The sequence below is a fragment of the Fundulus heteroclitus genome, chromosome 17, assembly GCF_011125445.2.
Source record: "Fundulus heteroclitus isolate FHET01 chromosome 17, MU-UCD_Fhet_4.1, whole genome shotgun sequence".
Taxonomy (NCBI): domain Eukaryota; kingdom Metazoa; phylum Chordata; class Actinopteri; order Cyprinodontiformes; family Fundulidae; genus Fundulus; species Fundulus heteroclitus.
Window position 1 is genome coordinate 7,931,033 of NC_046377.1, and position 25,576 is coordinate 7,956,608.

The 25,576-nt window shown below is 40.2% G+C and overlaps 1 protein-coding gene across 1 annotated transcript in view; it reads left to right on the forward strand.

Moving 5' to 3' along the window:
* Positions 1-398: 398 nt before the first annotated feature.
* Positions 399-25,576, forward strand: part of LOC105933848 (leucine-rich repeat neuronal protein 3) — a 29,276-nt gene continuing 4,098 nt past the window's right edge. The window contains exon 1 of the mRNA XM_012873565.3: positions 399-782. The gene's annotated coding sequence lies outside the window, so the exon portion shown is untranslated. The remainder of the gene's footprint in view (positions 783-25,576) is intronic.

Here is a 25,576-nt window from a genome sequence, read left to right on the forward strand (position 1 = left end):
AGTCCAAATGAACAACAAACAAAACAAACTAAAACATAATACATCAAAAACGACATCTCTGCAGAAGGAAACCATTCTGTTCTGCTTCAAAATCATGCAATTATTTTTTGTCAAAGTATCTTTTAAAATCTGAATAAAATCAATCAAATATGAAATAAAAATAAAATAACACTTGCTTTGGGTTCTTATTCTCAAACCCCATTTCCGAGGCTCCTGAAATGATATTTTTTGCAGCGGGCTTCACCTCCAACAGAAGAAAGACACAGCAGACGAGAGAACGGGCTTCTGGGAAGATGACTGACGGCTCCGGTCAGCCAATCAGAGCGGGGATGCTGCACGGAGCCTGTGCCGCTCCTCTGACGCCATTGGCCGCTTCAGCCGGAGCGTCGGGTGCAGGTTTGTGCTCATATTAATGACTGCCGAGGAGACGGCGGCGCATCTATGTGGTCCGCCTGACACTTGATCGAGGGAGGAGATGAGCTCCTGATCGGCCGCTCCGAAGACGGGCAAGGGAAGGGCACAAGGGAACATAGGGAGCTGTATCCGCACTTCTTCCTTTATTTCTCCCCCACAGCTTTTGGAACATTTTTTTTTTTTGCTTCATAGAAAGAAACCCGTGCGTTCGTGTGCGCGCGTTTGTTCCCCCCCCCCCCCCCCCCTCCTCGGATGAAAGCCGAGAACTGATTTCTCGTCAGCTGCGTGAAAACGCTTTTTTCCTGCTCAGTCGATGGAGATGGGAATATAGACGGCACCGCTTTTGAATGCGACGATGATTGCACCGGGTAAGTTTTCTCTTGTCATGTCCGTTTTTGGCGCATTTTACCAAGTTGACGCGTAACGCTTTAATTCACGAGGATCCGTTCGTTTTATTATCGCCCAGACACATAGTGAGGAATAAGGCTGGGAGATTTCAGGAAAGGGGTGAACAGTAATTAGGCAGACGGCTGGCCCTGGAACCCATCGCTGTAGCGGTTTTTTTTTTTTTTTTTTTTTGCGCAACTGTGCGTGATGCAGATTCGGACTGCGCTGAGGCAAACAAGTCAAACCAACTAAAGACATGTGTCAAAAGAGAACCAGACGCGTCTTTAGAAAATCCATACAATGGTGCCTGCCCCCCCCCCTTCCAACACACACACACACACACACACACACACACACACACACACACTACCCTTCTCTGTTACATATTCCCCTCCAGAAAAAAAACCAACAACCCTGAAACAAACACAAACTACTGAAGGATGTTTTATATTCTATAACACTGCCCGGATCGCCTTCACAGCCGCGCTGACATGCCGGATCTCTGGCTTTTTTACGCAATTAACCCGGCGGCTGAGAAGCACTCACCACATCACCAGCGAACCTGATCACCTGCTCGTCGTCCTACACCCACACACACCCAGGGATCTGGTTGGTAAACAGAGAGCGGGATGACACCCACTAATTCTGCCATCAGAGTATGACGCGTGCCATTTTCCTCTTGAACGTTTCAGGGATGTGGATGCAAAGGAAGAGTAGGAATCGCCCCCCTCCATTTGGGTGCTTGCTTCTTCCCAGCTTTGAATGCAATCGATTTCGGCCTGCACGATGCAAATGACTCAGCCAGGGCAGCTGCTTTTATATGAAAACTACGCTTTGCTGTGGTAACACCCGGCTCACGCACTAGGCCACACACTGCACCCACTTTTGTCAGGAAACCCGTGACACCTGACCTTTTTTTTTTTCCCGTATACGCAACGTTTAGTTATCCTCTGAAGCTAACGTTTATGAGGCGAACTCTCTAAAGCTGCATGAAAAATAATGGGGTCAGAAACTCTGAGCCCCAAAACACCCATTGGAATTGTTGCATCAGCCCTCCCTCCCTTCCACAGTGATAAACAGTAACGGGTTTACTTCATTAATTTTGCCACATTTGCTCAAAACAAATCAATATTACATGTTCACAACAAGTCATACTCTTTAAGTGAGTGGGCTTGCGAATTGCCTATTGATCTGTGTGTGAAGGGAACAGAGCTGCGGTAGGAGACGAGGTATTGTGCCTGCAGTGGCTTTTGGGGAGGGGGGGGGGGGGGATCTAGGAGCATGACAGGCAGCACAGTGTGGGTGTTCCATATTCATTTTTTTTTCCTATAGGCAAGAGGGCAGCAGGTTCCCTACAGGGGCGCGTTGTATGCGTGGGCAGCTGAACGCCACAGTTGGTTGGAAGTGGAGTTTGAGGACTTTAACCTTACATGGTTCAAGCCAATTGAATCCCTCTTTTTTTTCTGCCTTTTATGCGCCTGTTGCAGTTTCAACCTATGGCAGAAGTTTTTATTTTCATTTTTCACAGTTTCAAAACCGCAAAACATTGTTCAGACCGTTTAGGTGATCTGAGGCACTTTTACTGAGATGCTCAGGCAGTACCAGAGTAACCCGACTTTTCTCGGGTTGAATGCGTCATGCAGTGAAGCCTTGATGCCCCTCTTCCATCCATTGCTGTGCACTGCCACTCAGCTGGCTTAAAGATTGCTCCCCCAGTTTTACATTTTACCAACTATGGTTAAAAGTCATTTTGTTTAGATACTATAGAGGATGTCAGCGATGGAAAGACCCGCGTTTCCTCTGACGATGTGGGTTATATAGGAGAACTTCTAGGCACCTCCCCTATTTGTGGCTACACACTGCTGATCAGCTGGCTGGCAGCAGGCTACAAAATTCCCCCCTCACCTGCAAGAAAGACACATTTGTCAGTTGAGAAATACTCCCAGTGTGTAAACTAAAGGAGGCGATGTTCACCAAACCATGTCTGAAACTTGGCCACTTCAGGAGGCAGCCCTACTAATTAGCCAATATCAGTTCCTGTTCTTGTGTTACTCCTTAAAAAGTGTCGTACAAGCAAGAGCTCTGATCTGGGAATGTCACATGGGAAGATGCGTTTTTGTTTCAAGTTGGAAAAGCAGTAGGATTCGCTATTTATTTTGGGGCTATCTACTATTAGTAACATAAGCCACATAGTATTTACCTCAGTTTTATGCATTCCAGCTCTGCTATGCAATGTGTGTGCCAGTGGTTTAATGTAATACAATCTATCAGAAGTGCTAATAAATAGCTCTAGTCTGCAACTGTTAAGTGGCAGCCATATGGGTTAATAACTTGGATCGGAGGCGTTCAGTGGCTGTCAGCTTTTCTAGTTGAGATTCTGACTCCAGGCGGTGATCTTGCTACTTCCGAGCACAAAGTGAATGCTTCATAATGTTTTACGCAGTGAGCATGTTTATTTCAACACTAAAAATAAATTCAGCTGGTGTTAATTCTTTGTATTTTACTTGCGTCTGTGTCAAAATAATACAAAAAGTGTAAAAGATGATTTTTTTTCCGTTTTAATCAGGTATAGGCTAGATTCTGATGGTGTGATAACTTGGTCTAAAAGCTATTTGTAACAGTATTTACAAAAATTACGTAATGCGTTACACAATCTAATTGCTTACATTTTAAAACAGAAAGGGCACAATCATTTCTTCAGCTTCTAAAATAAACATATTGACCACCCTTGTTATAATTATAGCACATTCAATGTTGTTTTAACACTTCTGCATATATTTAAGCCAAAATAAAATAGAAACAAAATATGCAAATTTGCTTAACTTTCATAATATTTTAGCTTTTCCCTTTTTGGTTTCCACGCTGTGACTGTCCTTGTTGGAAATATCTCCAAATAGAAGAACTCATCTCTCTTGTAATCCTTTCGGCCAGCTGCCCCGCAGTGCACAGAAGCTGCATTATGTTGTGCTCCGTGGAGCCGTAGTAAATGCTGGCCCCTCCACCACTTCGTCTGGCGTACTAAAATACTTGGAAATCGCAGGAAGGATATGAAGGGAACATTTTTAGCTTTTTGGAAAAAACATTTTTTTTAAACCTTTATATTAGTAACTGGCCCCCGCGTGCTACCATCTGATTCAAATGAATCTTTTTTTTTTTTTTTTCCTCCATAATCCCCATAACGAGATACCCGGGGATCTACCAGAGCCTCTGAGTGAACTGCGTAACATTCAGGAGACGTTTCGGAGGGGATCAGGTTGTTCAGCCAAGCGTGATTCGCTCTGATAGCATCCTTTTCACAGGCAAACACAGCCGCCCGGTAAAATGGAGTAAACAGCAGAGGCAGAGGATTAAAGGTGAAAGAATGGGTTGTTTTTGGATCGAGTGGATCGACAGGGTCACGGGCCTAAATTACAATCATCATCCGGAACGGGAAGAGAGCTGGAATGCAAAAGCGCTGCAGATCAAAACGGGCTTTGATGGCAACATCTATGACATTTTGCTGCTTTTATTCTGTATCAAAGGTCAGATTGGGATGTGATGCTTCCTTTGTGTCCACTGACATTTACTTAGCTTTTTTTTTTTTTTTTTTAGGTTAGGAATTCAGCTATAAGTGAGTAGTCGCACCGTTTAAAGCATTGAGGAAAACAAAAGCCTAAACTAATGCTATTATCTGCTGATTAATCTGGGATTTAGCAAATTTACACCAGAGCCCGGACATAATGAAGACATATGCCCATACGGCAGCTTCAAACACGAGCATAGGAGGAGGAGGACGTTTAAAAAGTCCATCGCTGTGCTTCTCCATCTGTTCTCCCTTCGCTTTGACACATACGGCACGTCATCGTGCTAATTAATAGGTGCTGGATCAGCTGTCGGGTATCGATGGAGCCGCAGCGACCGAAGCACACGAGATGGATGCATTCGCCCGGGCACACGAACGCTCCTGTGCCGGGTTAGGAATTCTCGCAAGTCGCATTCGGAGGCGGCCCGTCTTCTGTCTGTTTTTAGCTGAGGCAGAGTAACAGAAGGAGAAAGCCCATATCAGACACCATGAAATCATAATAAAGAGGTCCGAGCCTGCGATAAACGCATTTCAGTGGCATATAATGATTGATTCTGTCTGCCGCAGGAACTTATTCCCTGCAGGCGCGTGGCCCCCTTGACCAGCCATATTTTATTCATATAAATATAGATAGCTGTGCATCTTAGAGCCAGCACGCATGCCACATTTGCACCTGCAGATTCAATTTGGCTCTGACTTTGAGGGATATGCCGCTGGCTCCACCCCCTCCTCCCCCCCCCTCCGCACCTCCCCTCGTTCACTCTGGCTAGCAGCAATACATGAAACATTATGCAGATTTTTGTCAAGAGTAGGTGCGATTATGTTGGGGGAGAAATGAGTGTTGCAATGCTCGCTATGCCTTTGACCTTATCAGCAGCAGCCTTAAGCTGGATACCTTGGCTTAATTTTAATGGATGCAGCACTATGCGAATTAGACGGGGTGGTTGGGGGGAGAGAGGGGGGGGGGGGGATGTGCTGGTGGACCTGTGTAGTGCTCTTTCACTGTGTGCAGCACCGAGCATACATTAGGCGAATGAGTGATTTTTTTTTTTTCTTTTTGCGTAACTTCTGCCTCTGTTGTTTTTTTTTTTTTTGCTGTACGTTTCTACATCTGCCATTTCCGTTTCACATGGAACCGAGCAGCGTGTTGCTGCTACTCCCTCACTCGGCCCAAGGACACGTCTTGTCCAGAGAGAGGGGCTGGGGAAAAAAAAAAAAAAAAAAATCAGAGACGGGGTTCCTGTGGTTAATTTGGAACATTGATTTTACATTAACAGCCGACGTGCCGCTGATTCATGGCCGCACAAGTGCAGATGTAAGGCTTCCATCAGCTCGCACATGGATGCACGCGGACTTAGACACATGCTGCAAGTTTCATTATGCACCGACACATAGAAGGCTGCTTTTAATGGACTCTCCCTTACCTTTGAGAAAGTAATAGTAAATCAATGAGGTGAAGGGCAGGAGGAGGGACAGTAAAGCCATCCACCCAATATGGGGCTTACTGGGGATGAATAATGAGCCTGATCACTCTTACCACACAATACAGGTTCAGGCCCTCTTAGATATTTTAGTCTTTTTTTTTTATTTTTTTTTTACCATCACTTCAATCTGATTTTTAATTTGCACACTTACATCTAGTTGCAACTCTTGCCTTCTGTGCCTCTGTTTAGTAGAGACTACGGAAAATTATTGAAAAACAATTTCAAAATAATTATTAGTTACGTCATCTAAGGCCGGGCATAAAAGACCACTTATTTGCTCCTTCGCAGATTTCAGCTCAAACACAAGGTGATATCTGAGGTAATTAACTCGTTTTTGATTTATCAAGGGAAATTAACATTTCAAACCTACGTGGCCTTGAGTAAAAAAAAGTATTTGCCCCCTAAACCTATGAATTGCCTGTTCCACTCATGGCATAAACAACATCCAAAGGTTGTTTTTGGTGATTGGCAACGACTCTTACTTCACGATGGAACAATTTGGGCTCACTCGTCACTTCAGAAGTGATTAAGTCAGCAACATTGAAACGTTTTTTTGAGCCTGACAACCTTCAAGGTCAGGACACAGGATCTCTGTTGGATTTAATTCTGGATTTGGACTATGCCACTCCAGAACACCTTCCCTTTTTTCTCTTCTTTTCTTGCAATTTAGAGGTGAACTTGCTGATGTGCTTTGGATCATTATCCTGCTGTATAACCCAAGTGCACTAGAGCTTAAGGTCACCAACTAATGGCTGGATATTCTCCCTCAGGATCATCTGCCAGTGAGCATAATTAGTGGTTCCATCAATTACAGGAAGCACACAAAGTCCGGAAGAAGCAAAGCAGCACCAGACCATCACACTTCCACCAGCGTGTTGGGAATCATGTTATTTTTCGTTATGCTGCGTTAGTTTTATGCCACGCACGGGTTCCACTTTTTTCTTGTCAGTCCACAGAATATTTTCCAAAAAAGTCTTGCCGATCATCAAGATCTTTCGAGAATAATAAATGAAATCATCATTTGAAGACTGTCTTTTCTATGTACCAGCTTACTTCATTCCGAAATTAAAAAAGTGGTGATTTGAAAATTTTGTCCAATTTGATAATTTAAAATTGACAAAGAAAACAAAAACTGCAAGGGAAAAATACTTTTTATATAAATGGCTTTGCAGGGCAATTATTTTAAATTCCAGTAAAACCAATGATTTCTTTTTCAAACATTTAGCCTCATTCTGTTTCCTAATTCTGCCCTTATTACTGTGGAGCAATAAAAAAACCTAAAGTATTTTTTGTAAATAATTCAGTTCAGTACTGACTAAAATAATTGCAAATGTGATTTTTGTTTCCAAAAACTACATCAAGTACCTCTAGATAGTTAAAATTTCCATTGGCTATATTTTTGTAACAGGGTTCCTATGCAGTCTTGAAAAGTCTGGACTTAGCTTTTTTCTATTTTCCATGGAGAAGTATGCAGAAACAGAAATAGAGCTTGCTTAACCTTTTCTTTTATTCTTGTATTTCTTTACAGGATAAAGGTTAGCAAATGCATTGTTTTCACAATATTTTTCACATCACACATTTACTTTAATCATCGTTTTGGAAAATCTAGAATTTTAAATCTGGGTAAGTATGGAGCTATGTCATGAAAAACACAAAACAGCATATTTCCAATTAAAATCAAAGTTGGCACATTGCAACCAGGTATATCCTCCCTACAACTCTGTGTTAACAAACCCCAGGAACCCCTAAAATAATCACATTTATAAAAATAAAATAACATCCATATAATCAAACACAACTCAATGTCATTATCAAAAAAAGCTAATTTTGTTCAAATTACTACAAGACTTTTACTGCTTTACAACTATATTCTTATTTTGTTTCTCAAAAGCAATAAATCCATTATGTTTCAGAACCCTACAGTTATTTTTAATAACTGTCATTTCTTTATTCTCTAAAATAAATGTGTTTACCAATTTTTCCATAATTTAACTGTTCCAGATTGTCGTATTATATTTCTTTGGAACAGATCGACTTTAGTTCCACACACTAGACACATTCAAAACCAAAACGACAGAAACTAATAGAAGAAAAAAAATGTCCATTGCCCCCCATCACCTCAATTGTTTTTACAGATAATTGTTTCAGGTGAGAAAGGACAGGCCAAGTCTGGGGGTAGATGCACTTTGGTGTGCTGTTTCTTTTTCTAAACTTAAACCAGGCAGTTATCTTCACTTTAGCCACAAACTGGACAGAAGTGAGGTAGAAAAAACATTTTCTCAGGGAGAGCATCTGGAATAGAATCTTTAAAAACAACACCATATTAAGGACATTCATTGGCTAAAAATGTCGGATAAGCAGCCATGCCCAGGGGAAAACTGTTGGTTGAAATTTGTTTTTCTAGATGTACTGTTTTTGGAAGTTTCAAAAGGTTATGGATGTGCTGCATTTGTGTCAGTGCCGATCAGCTATCGTTAACACAGGCGTCATTATAAGACAGAGCAGAGTAGTGGTTTGTACACAACAGGTATTTCTGAATTGTCTGTTGTTCAAAACTCAACAACAAGTACAGGTAATCCTGGCTTGTGCAAAGTTTTACAATTACCACCGTCTTACCGTAGTACAAAAGAACTTGGAGTTTTTCAGTTTGTTATGCTATTCCTTCTCTGCCTCAAGTTGAGGAGTTCAATTATCTTGGGTGTCTTGCTCATGAGTGATGGTAAGATGGAGCGAAAGATTAAGTGGACAGAATGGGGCCTCGACTGCTGTAATGTAGTCATTGCTCTGGTCTGTCATGGTGTGAAAAGTCGAGCAAAAAGGCAAAGCTCTTGATTTACTGTTCCAACCCTCACCTATGAGTTAGGGTTCAATTACCAGCAAAAGAACAAAATCCAGGGCATAAAGGGAGTTAAACTTGGCTTCCATTTTTGGAGCTGCAGGACTCTGCCTTTAGAGATAATGTTGAGGAGCTCCATCATCCAAGGAGAACTTTGAGAAGAGCCGCTGCCACTTGCCTTTCATTTGATACATTGATTGGCTAAGACACAACCTTTAGTAGGCGGGCACTAGGTGTCACTTCGCCCAATCAGCTCCGAAAGTCCTGCTGAATGTCGTTCCTTTCCCCGAACGGATTCGCTGGGAGAAGACTCAGACTGACAGTATGCAGAACGGAGAGTGCTGCATGTTATCATGTTGCCATGGCAGAAGAAATTCCTTTGGAGGTCCCCAGAGAACTTCCCACCTTGAGGTGACCCCTCTGGGTGAACTTAAAACCCGCTGGAGGGACTTTATACCCCCCTCTGGCCTAAGAACACCTTGTGATTGCTCAAAATGAGGTGGAAAGGGCCATATGATAGAAGGATGAGTTTCCCTCATCACCCCACAAACCAATCTAATATCAGAGAAAAACTTTATATACGGCCCTATGATTTCCCTGATATGGAAAATTTAGACAGAATTGCAGAATTTAACAAACAAAATGTAATCCAAAACAATTTGCTGATATCAGCGAACAGGACAAGCTATATAATAGCTTCTGAAGTATTTTTCAGGGTGAATTCCAACTGTAAAATTATGTTTAAAAGGAAGCCTTTATTTTATAAAATGTGAAATATGTGACAGTGTGTTTTGCACACTTATTCTTTGAAAAAAAAAATGACCTTGCAAAAGCACCCGTTCTAATCCGCAGCACTGCTAGATTAGTGAAAGTTAAATACATTTATATTTTTTTCCCCAATCACTTTATAAATACTAACTGCTTGAGTTAAATGTGCATGGTGCAAGGTTTGAAGTTGAATATTATTTGTTTTCTTTGCCATACATGTCCTCACAATTGCCTGAAGTGTAAGATGAGTTATCCTCCATTTAGTTGCCTCTGTAGGCTGGATATTCAGTTCATCTGAGAGTGATTCAGGCCGAATCCTTTGGGCGTGCACGTGATGTGCTGCATGCTCTGGTTCACCTGGCCACTTTGTTGAGTCTCCACTATAATCGATGCATTAGCAAGAGAACACGTGCTAACTTCAATATGTATACCTTTCTTACCTCGGAAGATATTACGCCTCTAAACAAAAGACCTGCGCAGTGGCAACGGCAGATGCTTTTCCTCTTCTCTCATGCACGTGCACAACAATGGTGTCATTTCAACTTGTGGCCAGACGGTGGCAGACGTCTGCAAAAATCCTGGAACTTAAGCTGTGGTCCTTTAATAATCATGATTAGAATGCAAAAAGTGGAATTCAGTAAATATGGAAAAAGAGGACTTTGGGAAACAATGAACCAGAATTGGATCAATAGGGCCGTATATAGACCATACAATAATTCATGGATGTGTTATGGCATAAAAAAAAACCAACAAAAAAAACAAAACAAAACAAAAAAAAAAAACAAATGCAATATTTACATTGCATGATTGGATGCAACTTAATTATACTTTTCATTTTTACTGAAATATTAAAAAATGAACAGAAAGGTCACCAAACACCACATTCAGAGTGCAAAAGTAGTGAGTTTCTCACAAAAAGATTTTTTTTTTTTTTTTTCGCTCTCGTGATGATTTCTGGCTCATTACTGTACATTCATTAATAGCTTGCTTGGTTGCTGAGCATGTCAAATAGCAAGTCCTGCAAGTATTTTCAAGTTCATAACATGATTATGTTGGGTTAGATGTCATTCCCACATCCAAGTACTGACATCAGAGGGACATTAATCCAGTATTAGTTGCCAATGCATTGTTATTTGTCAAACAAACACCTACATTTCCTCAGAGTGCCACTGTAGCAGCCCAAATATCATCAGTGATAAATTTCGAGAACAATATCATACAAAATATGGACAAAATTTAACATTACCAATTAATGACTGGGATGAAAACATAACCATGCAAGCATGGGGATTGGTAGAGTGCATTCCGATTGGCAGCGGTAACCAACACCACCGAGGGAATTGGGCTGACAGGAGTTTGCAGAACACAAGACAGAAACCTGGATACGGAAAGCAGTCCATGTGAAATGCCTGCATCCTCCATAGTTCATTTGCCTGTGTGGGTCATGGAGCTAATGGTGAACATCAGGAGAATTTTTTTAACCGTCAGGGTTTAAACAGCAGAGACAAATGTGAGAAAGCTTGAGGGGGAAAGAAGAGCAGAGTTCTAAAAGAAGCATTATCATAAGAAAAGGCGAACAAGAGAGGGAGAAGGCAGAAAAAGAGCCTGAGAGAGGGGAGTGGGGGTGACTTAAAAAAAAAAGCCTTCCAAGGCTTATTACCAGTGGATCAAAATTCCCAGTGAGCCATCCCTACAATATACAAGCTATTCTCTTGAAAGTAGGAGGCAATTCTGTTGTGCCCTACTTTCCACTTATGTCTGACCTTTATGTCTTCCGCCCAGTTTTACCACAGTGATTGTAATGCCTCGGCAGATGCAATATTGCCTTGTTACTACTTAAACTGCGCAGGCTTCATAATCAACTCCCACTGGGTAGGTATGCTATTTCTCTCACATTCTCTCATCTATGCCTGTTGAATCCCAAAAATCCAGTGTATTGTGCCATAAACGATTTTTTTATTTTTTTTACTTGAGCGATAGGTCAACTCGCAACCATGCGAAGCATTGATGAGTAGCCAAGCTGCAATAAAGTAATCACCTCCACGTCGACGCTTCAGTACACCCCCACCCAAGCGCCGCAAAGCAAGGGAGAGAATTTATATCTCATTTCAATAAAGAGCACAAAACAAACATTTACGTCCGGCTGTTCGGCTGCCCATGCGACTCAAGTCAGGCTTTCCTGAGTTAGCACTGCAGAGTCACCGAGACCATCACTTTCTGCCCCCTTAGTGAGCGCGCTCATTAATTTAAAGTGGTCATATCTCACTGGTCTCTAATCAAACTGTATTTGTGCCATTAATGTCCGCTGCAGCCCCAGTGTTAGCATAATGGAGGTGGCCTGGTGGGGATGCGAGCGAAGGTGTTGCCAAGATGTGAATGGAAAAGCCTTTCACCTTGACAGCAGGGGCGAACCTCTTAAAGGAAGCGTTGGCCAAGTGATTGCGCCGCCTTTTTTTTTTCCAGATGGGGGCGAATTAACTGCAAGCTAAAGATTTATATGGTGCAAGTTATTAGGGGAACCTATTCAGTTAACAAATAGCAAAACGAGCATTGGGCAACAACACGTCAGCCTTGATGAGGGAACAGCCCAACATTTTTTTTTCAATCAATGTCAAATATAATTTTAGCTCAAGGTTTACTTAAAATATTAAACTGGTTTCTAATGATGAAATGATAGGCCTGTGAATAGTTATATTTTGGAACTTTTTTATGACTCGGATATTCTGTTTAAATTTAAAAGTTCACTTTGCTACTGTAATAAGAGAAAAATACATGACTTGATATAATTGCTCTTAGAAAGTACTAATTCTCCTGCAAAAATTTAATTTCACCCAGTTATAACCATTATACCATTATTTTTAAGCACAGATACTTAAGACCAACAATGTTTATTCCCCTTGCAGATTTAGATTTTTAATTGTTTTCAGTCAAGCGTTTTCTTTTTAGAGATAAAGACTGGAATCTCTATAAAGACAAAATAGTGCAAAAAGAGTGCCAGATTTGAAATACTAACATTTTATGTAAAATTGCAGATTAAAAATGTAACATTCCAAATCATTTTTATAGCTATTAGCATTACAGTAATCAAACCCTGACCATAATGGCTGTGCAGCACTTTCACATGTTACCACTGGTATTTTCACATTTTTATCTTTGATAACTGGGTTTCCAAAAAAGGTTAAAAAATAAAACAACAGAACTTCTGTTCTGAAGCTGAATACATTTTGCTTCCCATCCAGGAAGCTTTCTCAATTCTGAGAAAGCTGACTGAGAATCTTCAGAAACATCTATCTTATAATATTACCTCAAATCACATCAAATGTGTTGATACATTTAAAAGATTACTGTAAACCTAAATCTTGTAGGGGTACGTATGGAGAATGATTGAACACATGTGACTGTGACAAAAGTGTTTGTAATAATCAGTTAATTTTGTGTATTCAGGAAGTGCTTTTTTGTATACGTATTGCCAGCAGGTTATTTTAAAATAAGTATTTTTTAAATAGTTACACACAAAGATAAGATAAAAGCATAAATACCAGATAAGTATAAGTGCATCTCAATAAGTTAAAGTACCATCTTAAAGTTTTTTTGTTTTAGTATTTCAAGTAAAAGAGTTAAACATTCATTGATTCATAACACCACAGTATATTTCACTCATTTCGATACTTAGGGCTTACAGCAAATAATAACCCAAAATTCACTTGAATAATTCCTAAAGATGTTTGATTAATAACTGTCAAGCTACCAAAAAGGATAACCATGTACTGCACAGTATATTCACACCTGGTCAGAGTTTTTTTTTTGCATGAATCACTGCATCAACTCTGTTCATTGTGGCTCATGAAGCTCCGACTACAGCCGCTGTCCACAACGTGTGAAATCTCCCCTTTTACTCTTGAATGGGCTTGGCTTGTCAAGGTGGCGGTTATCTTTGCTGCTTTAGCATATTTTTTCTACTGCAGGTTTTCCTTTCACTCAACTTTCCATTAAAATGCTTGGATACAGTACTCTCCCTAGCTGCCGACTTCTTTAGCAATGACATTTTTGTGGATCACCTTCCTTTTGGAGGGTGTGTAGTACTCCTGTATTAAAACCAATAAAACTGGATTTTTATGTAATATTGAAATCTTCTGAAAAAAATGAATTTTAGTTTTTCCATTCGCTTTAAACCATAATCGTCAATACGTACAGAAATAAAACTACGAGATTTACCGCTTTGTGTTAAATAAATCTGTGTTTCAGGGGATCTGCCGAGCCTGCACTGGGCTGTTTATTCTACCCGCAGACATGCCATTTGTCTTAGCTCTTTGTCAAAGTTTGTTTTTTAAACAGCGCTGCCTTAAAAAATTGTAACCATACGACAAATAGTTTTTTTTCTCTTCATCCAACTGTGTCAATGTTATTTTTGATCATATATCTTTTTAACTTTTGAGTTTCGAGGAAGAAAAACAAAAGACAGACACTTCCCCTTTAAAAAAAACGGGAAGACAAAAAACTTAGACCTACCCACAGAGTTCATCCTTCCATCCACCTAAATACCCTCCTCATTAATGTACAGCTTATGCATTAGTTGTCTTAATTATCACCCCCCATCTCATCCCAACCAATTCCCTGTTGCCTTCATTTAGCCATGATACACAGCTGACTGACAACTTGAAGACCATTTGCACTGCCTGGGACTTCATACTAGAAACAGTTTAAACCACAAGAGTTACATCTCTGTGGTTTTAAAACTGTGCTGTATTGCGGAAACCAGCTGATGCAGTGACCACGTCTTTATAAAAACTTAATACCTTTCGCTTGGAAATTAGCTGGAGAATTGATCTGACAAGTGCATTTTGCTTCACTTATTTTTTGCTCCTGGCAAAAATGCATCACAGTACAAACGCTGCAGAGAACGGTTTCATGCTTTGCTGAATTGGAAAGTATTGATTTCAATACAAATATATAAATCATCCTGTCCGTGAAGAATTTGTGATCCATTTATAAAACTAACAATGGTTTTGAGGTGCAACAGACAGACTTTACAATCACTTTTACTCTTGTCATTTTTTTATTTAGTTCATAGTGGGGAAAAATCCCATATATAATACACAACTTTTCTTTATTTTAATGCCTTATGTCCAAGTGCTGCATGAGTCATACAAAGACATAAAAGAAAGCTCCTGTATGCCATCTGTCCTACAAAGATCTACCTGGTGAATACAGCAATCAGCCGAAGTATTATGCCCTGACAGCTCAAGTGAATAGCATCGATCATCTTGTTACAGTGCACTGTTCTGCTGGGAAAGCCTGTCTCTTTGACACATACCAGCCACTAAAAGATACAAACCGAGGAACACCTCTAACCCACCCTCCCCTGTGAGGCAGTGACATTCCCTGAAAGCTGCAGCCGTCCCCCATCTGGACGCTCCCGCAGCAACAACACAAACTGCGTACCAACGCCATGAGGAGCTCAAGGCATCGCCCCGGCTCCCAGACTCCCTAGATCCAGATTTGATTGAGCGGTCACAGAACGTGGTCCCAGCACGCAGCTCTCAGCTCAATTTCCCAGTTCCGGACACCGCCAGACGCCACCGGAGGCACCGTCCTTATGCCCGGATGGGCAAGAGCTGTTTGCTCGGCATGAGGGGCCCTGCTCAGTGTTCGACTGGCTTTGTAGTTCTGGCAGATAAGTGCATGTTGGAGTGAATTCTTGATTTTCTTGAGTAGTCAGGGTGGGGTGGGGGGGAGGGGGAAGTAAATGAAAGTGAAAATTGTGAAAATGTGTCATTGTTCAGTGCTTTGTAAAAGTAACAATACCCCTTGAACATTACCACATTTTATACCTTTACTACATCTTTTTTTATCAAGATTTTACATTTTGTACAACATTGTGTAGAATTGCAGACAAAGGACAATTGTGCACTATTTTTTAATTTTTATTCTTCAAATAAAAATCTGAATAGTGTAGAACCACCTATCGATACATACCGCATGTACTAATGAAGTAACTTTTGAAGACAACTGGTTGTCTTAGATTTCATTACAAGCGCATTCCTAACTTTCACACCGTCACTGTCAAACACGGCGGTGGATTACTTAAAGAAAATTGCGAATGCGTATCATTTTTCTTCCTCCTCATAAATATGAACGACTTATTGTTGATCAGGTCTGTTTTTGTACTGTGATCAACCGTAAATTAAATTTTAAAAGGTTGTTGTTTATGGATACGTTTGCAGAGCACTGCCTGATAGCTCGAAACACTTGTCTAACGCGGCTTCATTTTGCCGTCGTTGGACTTAAAGACAGTTTCGGGCTGGACGCAGGGTCAAGTGCCAGGGATTGAATCAGCGGGCGTTGAGCAAACCCAGCTGTATTTCCTACAGTTAAAGGTCTCCTCGGAACAAACCAGATGCAAGGGGCTTGTTTGCTGTGAAGTTCGGAGGAAGGATTAATTCTTTCCAACGGTAAAAAGCCCATTGGCTAGGCTGTGAGCCTCCTACTGTAATGGAGTTGCTTTAGAATGACTAGAATGATTGCTCCCCCCACTTCCCTCCCTCTGACACCCGGGAATTGGCGTTAGCTCCATGAGTGAACAGCTTAGCCTGACCTATAAAGGGCTCCCTAAACAAACACTGCAGTTCAGCTTTAATGTGTTGGTGCAGGTGGAGATTAGGTTACAGGAGATCCCATCTCCAACTGTCTGCGTTACGTTTCCAGGTGCTGATTATGTATCTGTGGACTCGGAAGATTACCTGCAGCTTTTCTATGTACAAATACCAAGCATCCATCTTGGAATTCAATTTTCTCCGGCCATATTAACCACATTTCTCTCCGTCAAGCAGCTGCAAGGCCACTTATTGATAAATGGGGCACAGCATTTTTCTTCTCTGCCAGGAAATTCTTGTTTTATCCAATGCGTTGACTGGTTTTTGATGCAGTTCCGGTGCTTTCTTGTCACGATAGCCCTCCAAAATGCCACCGGAGGTTATTACACAACCGCTTAAACTAAGACAAGTTCCTCCCCTGCAAGTCCTTTTGTCCTCCAGATCTTTTCACTTCCCCCTCCCATCTGACTCTGCCTCAATTACCGCCAACCGAGCAGCGGATTGTGGGAATTAGCTGTATAGAGCAGCATTGCATGGAGCGGGGTGGGCTGTGACTGGACCTTCACTAATAGGTTTGTACAAGTCCACAGTCACAGCAGTCACAGTGCAGGGCCTCTGGAACACAGACTACTTCCTTCCCCGGCTCTGCATAATGTAGTCGTGCAACACCAATTTATGCACTCAGATGCCTGCAGACGATTTGGATACTTCAGCTGAACTGATTAAAGTGGACTTGAGTATGTGAACTTGTAGTTTATTGAAAATCTAAATAAGTGGTGTAATTGTGGGATATGTGGCTTTAAGCTCTCAGTTTTGGTAGCCTATTGAGGGAGGTTCCACTTTTCCGTTATATTTACCTAACATGCAGTGCCGGCCCAAGCCTCTTGGGGGCCCAAAGCAGAATTTGATTTGGGGGCCCCCCTTCCCACCACGCAGAATAACCTATGCTAGAAGATTATTGACACAAATGTCATGCTATAATTTTATAGTGAAAATTATAAACGAATAAAGTGAGGTTATGTATTAATACAAATTAAATAAATACTTCACTCTTTTATTAAAACTTTTGAATACAAACTGTCACAAAACATTAAATAAATTATTTCGTCATCATTCATTCATTCATTTATATCACTTAAGTTATTTAATTGTAAAAACACAAACAAACAAACAAAAAAAAAAAAACGATTGGGGGGCCCCCTGGTGGCCGGGGACCTCAAGCAACCACTTAGTTCGCTTATGCCTCGGGCCGGCCCTGCTAACATGGTGCATGCATCATCTAAGCATTGCCCATTCCTAGTGGGTTAATTCACGGCCATCTTGCCTCCACTGGGCTTGTTCCATATGGATTTATGCAAAATAGACACTGAACTTGATGCAGTTACCCTTAGTGAAATGCAGTGACTCATAACTTAAGTTGTGTTTTAGAGCCTGAGTTTGAAATTCTCTGTAGCCCTAACAGATGTAAATTGAATGTCCTCTTTTAAATTTATACGGTATGTTTCTTGTGACAAGGAGTAATTTTAACGTTTGGGAGTAGCCGAGCCAGAGGTCTGACTTGATTTGTAATAAAAAAAAAAATATCTGTGGAGGGAGCTACAGATGAGGGTGATGGGACGGAGGCCTTCCATCCGGCAAAGATGTGGATTTCATAACCAAAGATACATTCTCAAAACACCAATAAAAGTGTAGTACAAGCCGTTCAAACCTTTCTCATAAACGGCAGTTATAAGAATAGTTTGATTACTTAATTAATCGTTGGAACTTTTTAAAACGTTAATACATTTATTTTGTATTGCTTCATTTTCTTTTGGGTTTTAAATGTAGAGCGTCCAGTTTAGATTTGATCAGTGCACAGTCGTTGAAAAACTCATTTGATAAAAGTGAATTAGCAGTTCAGTTTAGCACTTAAAGCAAGCTTTGAAGCACATCCTATAACTTTAGTGTGGTTAGTAGCTAATGGTTAGCCTATTTGGTGTTTGTATTTATCATTTGTATCTCTTGTGTTTTTTTTCTATTGTGTACCAACTATACTCCTATACAAAAAATATATATATTTAAGGTTTTCTCTATGCTTTTATTGTCCGTCAACTCCGTCAACGCAACAGGACAACTGCAGAACCATTTCATGTTCTTCAGTTCTTCACTGAAAATACGTAAGACATAGATATAGGGTGTAAAGCTTAGAAGCCCTGATTTCATGTCTTAAGCCAAAAATATTAGCTTAAACTAATTGGACAAAGGCCTGCCAACAGCAACTGTGCAGAGCTTGGAGAGACAGGCAATAAATTATGTGCACTTTTAATACTGTGGGGTCTTGTCACAACGCTAGAACATGAAGGAAGTGAGATTTTTTTTAAGTTACACTGATACGCAAAAACAAAATAAATAAAAAAATCAACTCAAAATGTCAGCTGAAAATGCAAAAAATATCTTCTGGATTTTTCTGTACTAATCAAGACATTTTTTTTTATTTTATAGAGAAAAAAGCCCTAGAGTAACAGCTGTTTTACTAGCAGTGTTTTTTTTGTTCTTTTCACTTGAAAAATTAATTACATGTTGGGTAACAATTAATTGTCTTCTCATTAAACAACATTAAATATGTTGGGTGCCTTGTATGTCCTCCAAGGTCTCCTAATCCAAACATGGATGCCTACCAGTCTGCACTAAGTAGACAACAGCAATCGCCAAACCAAATGAAACCCCTTTTCCAGTCTAAAGCAGTGTCTGAACGTCGTTGCTAACCATCACTTCATCTGCTCATCCATCCTCAAGCCTGGCCAAAATCTGATGGTGTGATGTGACCTGCGGACGTCCGAATAAACCGACCCCCCCGCCTGAATTAACGTCGGCGGTTAAGCAAACAATAGCACACCCCGTTAGAGCCACCTGTAGCGAATGCAGATTGTAGCCAAGCAATAACAATTAAGCTGAACCACATTACGCTGCTGGCGATTGTGATTAGTAAGAAGAACAGCCAAAGCGAGCACAGGTGAGACCTGAACACTGCCGGCTGAATTACAGCGTCTGTGCTGTGCTTTCAGGGTGCAGCTCGACTGCATAACCCTACACAGAGGAGCCAGTGCTGAGGGAGAGAGGCTAAGCCCTGTTTATCAGAATGCTCTGGGTGTAGAAGCTTAATAAAGTGCCAGGTGCTCTTGAAAAATAATACAACCACCCACACTGACACCCCCCTTTCCGATTTCACTGGCTCCATGTCCTCCTCTCCCATCCACACCACACTCCAGCCAATACTGGAATAGAGTTCGAGGTATAAAGCCTTGGCTCGGCTCTTGCAGCGGGGAGGCATTTCTGCTGCAGTCAAAGTCCTCACTCATTTATTTAACCCCCCCACCACCCCTGCAACACACACAAACACACTTCCCCCCGTGGCCACTGAGGTGGAAACAGCACCGTTGATGAAATGAAATCATTTCTCCTTTTCTTGTTCTCGCTTCTCAAAGCCGCCGTCACACTTCTTCCCCTTGATTCCTTCCGTTTCATCCAGTCTCTTTTTTTTTTTTGACCGCTCCTTGTCACATGATGCCTAAAGCTTTTAGACCCAAAATATCACAAGCACCATCAAAACCATCTGCTCAGAGTCACCAATGACAAACTGCGTGGTGCACTTCAGCTATGGAGGCACTATACATTAAAAAGGAAACAATGGAGCTCTAACTTGCAGGACAGTAGTTACAGCTCTAGTTTCTTCCTGAAACAATCTCCTGTTCAACTATCACATTTGAACTTATTTAACAGAACTTCATAAATGTTCATCATCTTTAAGGCGCTCGTGAGTTGCGATGCCATTTAATATCACCAGCAGCGAACTGAAGTGGCTCGCTGCAAAAGAACACATTTGCTGATCATCGTAGAAAGCGATCATAAAATCACAACACATTGTGCAGGTAATGTGTGCGTAACGGTCTGCATGAATCACGGTTAGGCACAAACCCTGGTTTTATGGTCATGGATCACCGCATTAGCACAAAGAAGCAAATGTCAAATGCAAAGCCTCTTTTCACTTGTTTCAAACAGAGGTAAAGCCTCACAAAAAGAAATTCCCCTTGCCTGCGAGGAGGCTCCATGCCGCCATGGACAACAAAGCATAAAACCAAACACACAGCTCACAAGAGGAGGCAATACTTTTAGGAAAAACTAAAAATCCCATATACTTTGGACAAATCACAAAGCTTGAAGAAACAGGTTAGTCAGTATTTTACAGTTCAGCTTTGACTAGTCCTTATATTCAAAAGGTTACATCTTGTGTTTTTACAAACAGTGTGTAAGGTTGATAGATCTCCAATCAGAGAATTATAATTTACTTCAGCTTTGCTCAGGTGAATTCAGGCAGATTTTTTTGGATTTTCAACCATAAAAGGAAATTCATTCCAAACTCTTAAGAAACAAATCTGCAACGTACCATTCTGTGTTAGCACCAATTTGATTCTGATTTAGCACCAATGTAATGCTGCAAAGCAGATGTTAAAGTCATTAGCGGCCAACTGTTGCAATTTTCAATATTCACACAGATAAACAATTTAGTGCTATAAACGTTCTTTCTGCTTTTGTAACTCACTGTAGTTGTACAATGCTTTTATGAGGTAAATCTGTCAGTTTAAGGAGGAAATTACTAAATAGCTACTTCACTTCACACTTAAAATAGACTCAAAAAAGAGCATGAATTATGTACACACAAACATGACTGGGCTAATAATATAAGCTTAGGCATGTTTTCCAAAGTCATACGCTGACAGCTTCGTTTGGAGGAGATATATCGCTGTGCTTTAGTATCCAAACTCTTATCCCGTTATACTGTCAAACTGATTTTTTCTCTTAGAAATTAAAAGTGTGTCAAAAATTGTGAAAACCGTAACAAATTGTTCAAATGTCAAAGGCTGACCTGTTATGAGACTGAAAACCAGTAAGGTTTTTTTTAGCACCTGGTGGGATTTAGGCAGTGTCAACAAGAACCTGAGTACAGGAAGCTGGTGGATTGTTTTGTTGCATCGTGTGAAAGCATTTATCCCATCTTCGATGGGAATTTAAAAAAGGCGATTGTAGATTTCAGGAGAAACAGGAATTGGTCAAATGTTATTTCCATTGTAGGAGAGGAAGTGGTGTTGATGGAGGGGTATAAAGACCTTGGTGTTCAGCTGGACAGCAGACTTGAGATGCAACTGTGAAACTGTATACAAGAAGGAACACAGCAGACTGTTCTTCCTGAGGAAGCCCAGGTCTGTCGTGGAGAGTTTGATTTTCTTCTGCCATTGTCTGTTGCAGCATCAGAGGCAGTGATTAAAAAAAAAAAAAAAAAAGCTCAACGGATCTGTTCTGGGGTCTCCTCTATAACCTCATAAGAGGATTGTGCAAAGAAGGATTTTTAATAAATGAACAACCCTAAACATCCTCTTCATCAGACTGTCGTACAACAACAGAGTGCCTTCAATAAGAGGCTTCTCCAGACCTGGTGTAAGACAGAGCGCTACAGGAGATCCTTCCTGCCCACAGCCATCAGTATCTACAACCACTCATTGAAGACACCTGCATAGCTTGTGTTAATGCAGCATTTAATTTCCCTTTGGGAATAATAAAATATGTTTGAGCTGAATTGCATCAAACTGGTGCATATTAAACACCATGTGTTGTCTAAAACATACTAATTTTAGTGCGCTTCGTGTTCCAAAGTAAGTGAATAAAAGACCACTTGACTTTCTATACATAAACCAGTATCGATTCTTCACTGGAACCTTTGTTTTGTTCATAAAAAAAGCCATTCTTGTATTGCTTTGGTGTGGAGGGGTTTAGAAAGCAATCTAATCTACAAGTTTTCCAACATGTCACTTAAAGGGGAATAAAGATACATATATCCTGAATAAGAGTGGTGTGGCTAATATAACAGAAACCTTATTGTGACAATTGTATAGAAACAGTTTTAAACAATGCATGTGTTTAAAGCCATAAATGCTAGATTAGCTGAAATAATGACGTGGGAAAATGGGCTGTTGAAGGGTGTTTATTCAAAGACAAAAAAAAAAAAAAAACACTTGGTTCAGTTTTACGAGGGATTAACAATAACTAGGACTCAGCAAAAAACAAACATGGTGATATGCAACCTGAATAAGTTGAAAAATATTTTCTTTTAATCGTCTAATTAACATGATCTCCATGACTCTAATATAGTCATGGAGATCATGTCAATTGCCAAACTATATTATAGCTTGGCTTCATTGCATGTGGTAATAAAAGCTATGCTGTTTAAACCGCTTAACTCTCTGTTTTCGTATATCCCAATAAACATAAATCCCCCATAAACAATGTTTCTACATAGAGAACACAAAAGCAAAATGTTAAATGCTACTATAATGAACACAAAACACTGTTTTCTTCTCACCAGTCTCTAAAATGCAAAGAAAAACATTATCCAAAATACATCTGAAAATGTCATTATTTTGAAAATATTTGGCCAATAAACAACTTGGTGTAAAAATGGTGCTTTTATCTACAAAAAATAATCTAAGTAGGCTATATGCCATTACTATCCCATCAACTCATTTTACCACAATAATAAATTATTTTATATTAACTAAAGATTGGGCTCGCTGGTGACGCAGCGGGTAGCGCGACCCATGTACGGACGCCCTAGTCCTTGACACGGTCGACCCGGGTTCGACTCCGACCCGCGGTCTTTTGCCGCATGTCTCTCCCCCTCTTCCACCCCCTTCCTATCAGTCTACTGTGTTAAAAAGCGAGCCACTAGAGCCGCGAAAAATCTCCCAAAAAAAATAAATCATCTTGTCTAGAGTCTGACGTTTCCTGTTTGGCTTGTGAAATTCAGGAATTTGAGTCAATTCAATTCAATTCAATTTTATTTATATAGCGCTAATTCATGAAACATGTCATCTCAAGGCATTTTACAAAGTCAAATTCAATCATATTATACAGATTGGTCAAAAATTTCCTATATCTGATAATTTTGCCAATCGGAAGCATATATATAGTAAAGAGAATTGGTCCAAGGACTGAACCTTGTGGTACTCCACAAGTGACCCTAGAGTTTGAAGAAGATTTATTATTAACATGAACAAACTAATCTGTCAGACAGATAAGATTTAAACCAACCTAATGCTTTCCCCTTAATCCCTACAGTATGCTCAAGTCTTTGTAGGAGAATATTGTGATCAACTGTGTCAAATGCAGCAGTGAGATCTAACAGGACAAGTATAGACACAAGTCCATTATCTGAGGCCATGAGAATATCATTAGTGACCTTCACCAGAGCTGTTTCAGTACTATGATGAGCTCTGAAGCCTGACTGAAACTCCTCAAGTTGGTCCGGGGGCGCGCTGCGGTGTCCGGTCAAACTTCCCCCTTGCGGAATATTTTGCAGTCTCTGTAACCAGATCCTCAACCGCACATGTATGATGTGAGTGGAAACATTGATTTTTAATAATTTGGGTTCCTTGCGGAACTGGAACCATATCTGCACCGTATTCAGTGTGAGCCCAGGTTAAGTACGTCTTTAGCTTTTGTAATTCTCTATAACGCTGCTTTGGATATGATGGCAGTTTTTGGTGCACCTCTAATGGACTTCATAATCCAGTTGTATTTATTTTCTTTCACTTTTCTACATGCACAAATCTCATATTGACCTCTTTGCAACACAAAATGTCTGTTAAAATCTTGACTGGACCAGTATGAGTTGATCAATTGGGTTGGGTGGTATCATTTAGAATCCTTAAACATTTGTTCATCTTTAGTTTTCTTGGCAAAAAAATGATTTTCAATACCTGGATCAGATTTAGAGTGTTAGAACACTCTTCCAGGGTGTAGGGTTTTTACCAGGTCACTGACTTGTATCATGAGGTTCCCAGTGACCTAATGTCAGTCCCCCATGTAACTTGCATTTCTGAGATGTGTCCCTGCTTCCACACAGCTGACTGAAAGGGCTTAATTTGCTCCTCAGATGTTCTTCAGGGGCCTGGTATTGAACCATTCATTTGATTCAGGTGTATCAAACACGATAAGTGGCTTTTCTCTGCTGCTCTGATGAATACTAAGCTTTGACTAAGACCAAAAAAAAAAAAAAAAAAAGAAACACTAAAAGTACAAGGTTAAATTCTTGTGAATTTAGCATTACATTTGTAACAAAGGGAAGGTCTTGGGTAATTCATCTGAATGTTTTTTTTTTTTTTTCAATAGTAGGAACACTTTTCAGGAAGCACAAACCAAAAAAGGTTCTTTCTTCTAGTTGCATGTCAGCTGCTGTTTTAGAATCTGGACTAAAATACCTCAGCTCTATGAAAAAATTATGACTGTTGGCCTTGTCAACAAGGACTTAACTTCTGATTATTTAAAGCAGACTTTGTGGATATTGGTGACATTATTCCATTGGAGGAATTTTTTTTTTTTTTTTTTTTTTAAGCTGTGTGACATTTTAACCAGGCCTGGCTTCAAGTCCAGTTCAGCCTAGTTTTAAAGTGTTCTAGAATGTAAAAACAGTGCTGTTGCGATTTTGGTAAAACTCTGCTGGGTAAAGTTGTGATGTGAGAAATCAATGATAAGGCATAGCATGCAAATATGGCTCTATATAACATCCTCTGTTAAGCATCAATATATTTATTTCCTCTTATGTACAATCAGTTAACCTCTGGTTGCAGTGCAAGGACAGTTGTTTCTCAACAACAAAATGGTCATTAAGCTTGAAAATAAAACCAGCAAATCAAATATTAATGATTATTTCACAACTGTTCGGCTATGTCATAAATTAAATGAGCAGAGCCTTCCAGAAAAGTTGGACATTAACATTCCCAGGAATGCGAATGCAGCTGAGTTGCAGTTCCTACTTTCATTGCTCTGTGCATGTATAATACGATTAACCCTACTGGCATACGCAACAGTAAGGAGACATTTTTCCACCAGTCAACAGACCTAATTTGCTGATTCTACTCTATATAATGCAACTGGATTGAAATGGACAAGAGTGTGGTTGAAAAATGGCTTCGCTCCTAGGAAGAAAAAGCCTAACCCCATCGCCTGTGCTTATTAAAAGATAATTAATGAATAAATAAAAATAACAGATGCTTGTCTTTTCACTCAAAAACATGATGTGAAGAATCAGTCATTGGCTTCTCACGTCGTTAATACTACTCATGCAATCGCTTATTTTCAGTACTAAAATAAGTAGAATGTAGATTACAGTCGTCCGGTAGTCCAATAAAATTTGAACAGTACAATCATACTTTGACTGAATATATGATCACCAATCGGTCCGCATTTAACATTCATAGTTTCATTTTGTTTGTAAATTCCGACCCCATTTTTTTATCACTTTGTATTTCATAGCTTTTGCCCCCACCAGTACACTGTATGACTTTCATAGATATTTAGAGAACCACATGGGCATTTAAATTTTTAAGCCTGCTATTTATGTGTCCTCTATCAAGCAGGTGCAAACTGCATCTGGGTCAAAAGCTCTGTTTGCCTTTACCACCGACCCATCTCATCATGTTGTTTGTGACTGGCTGCCCAT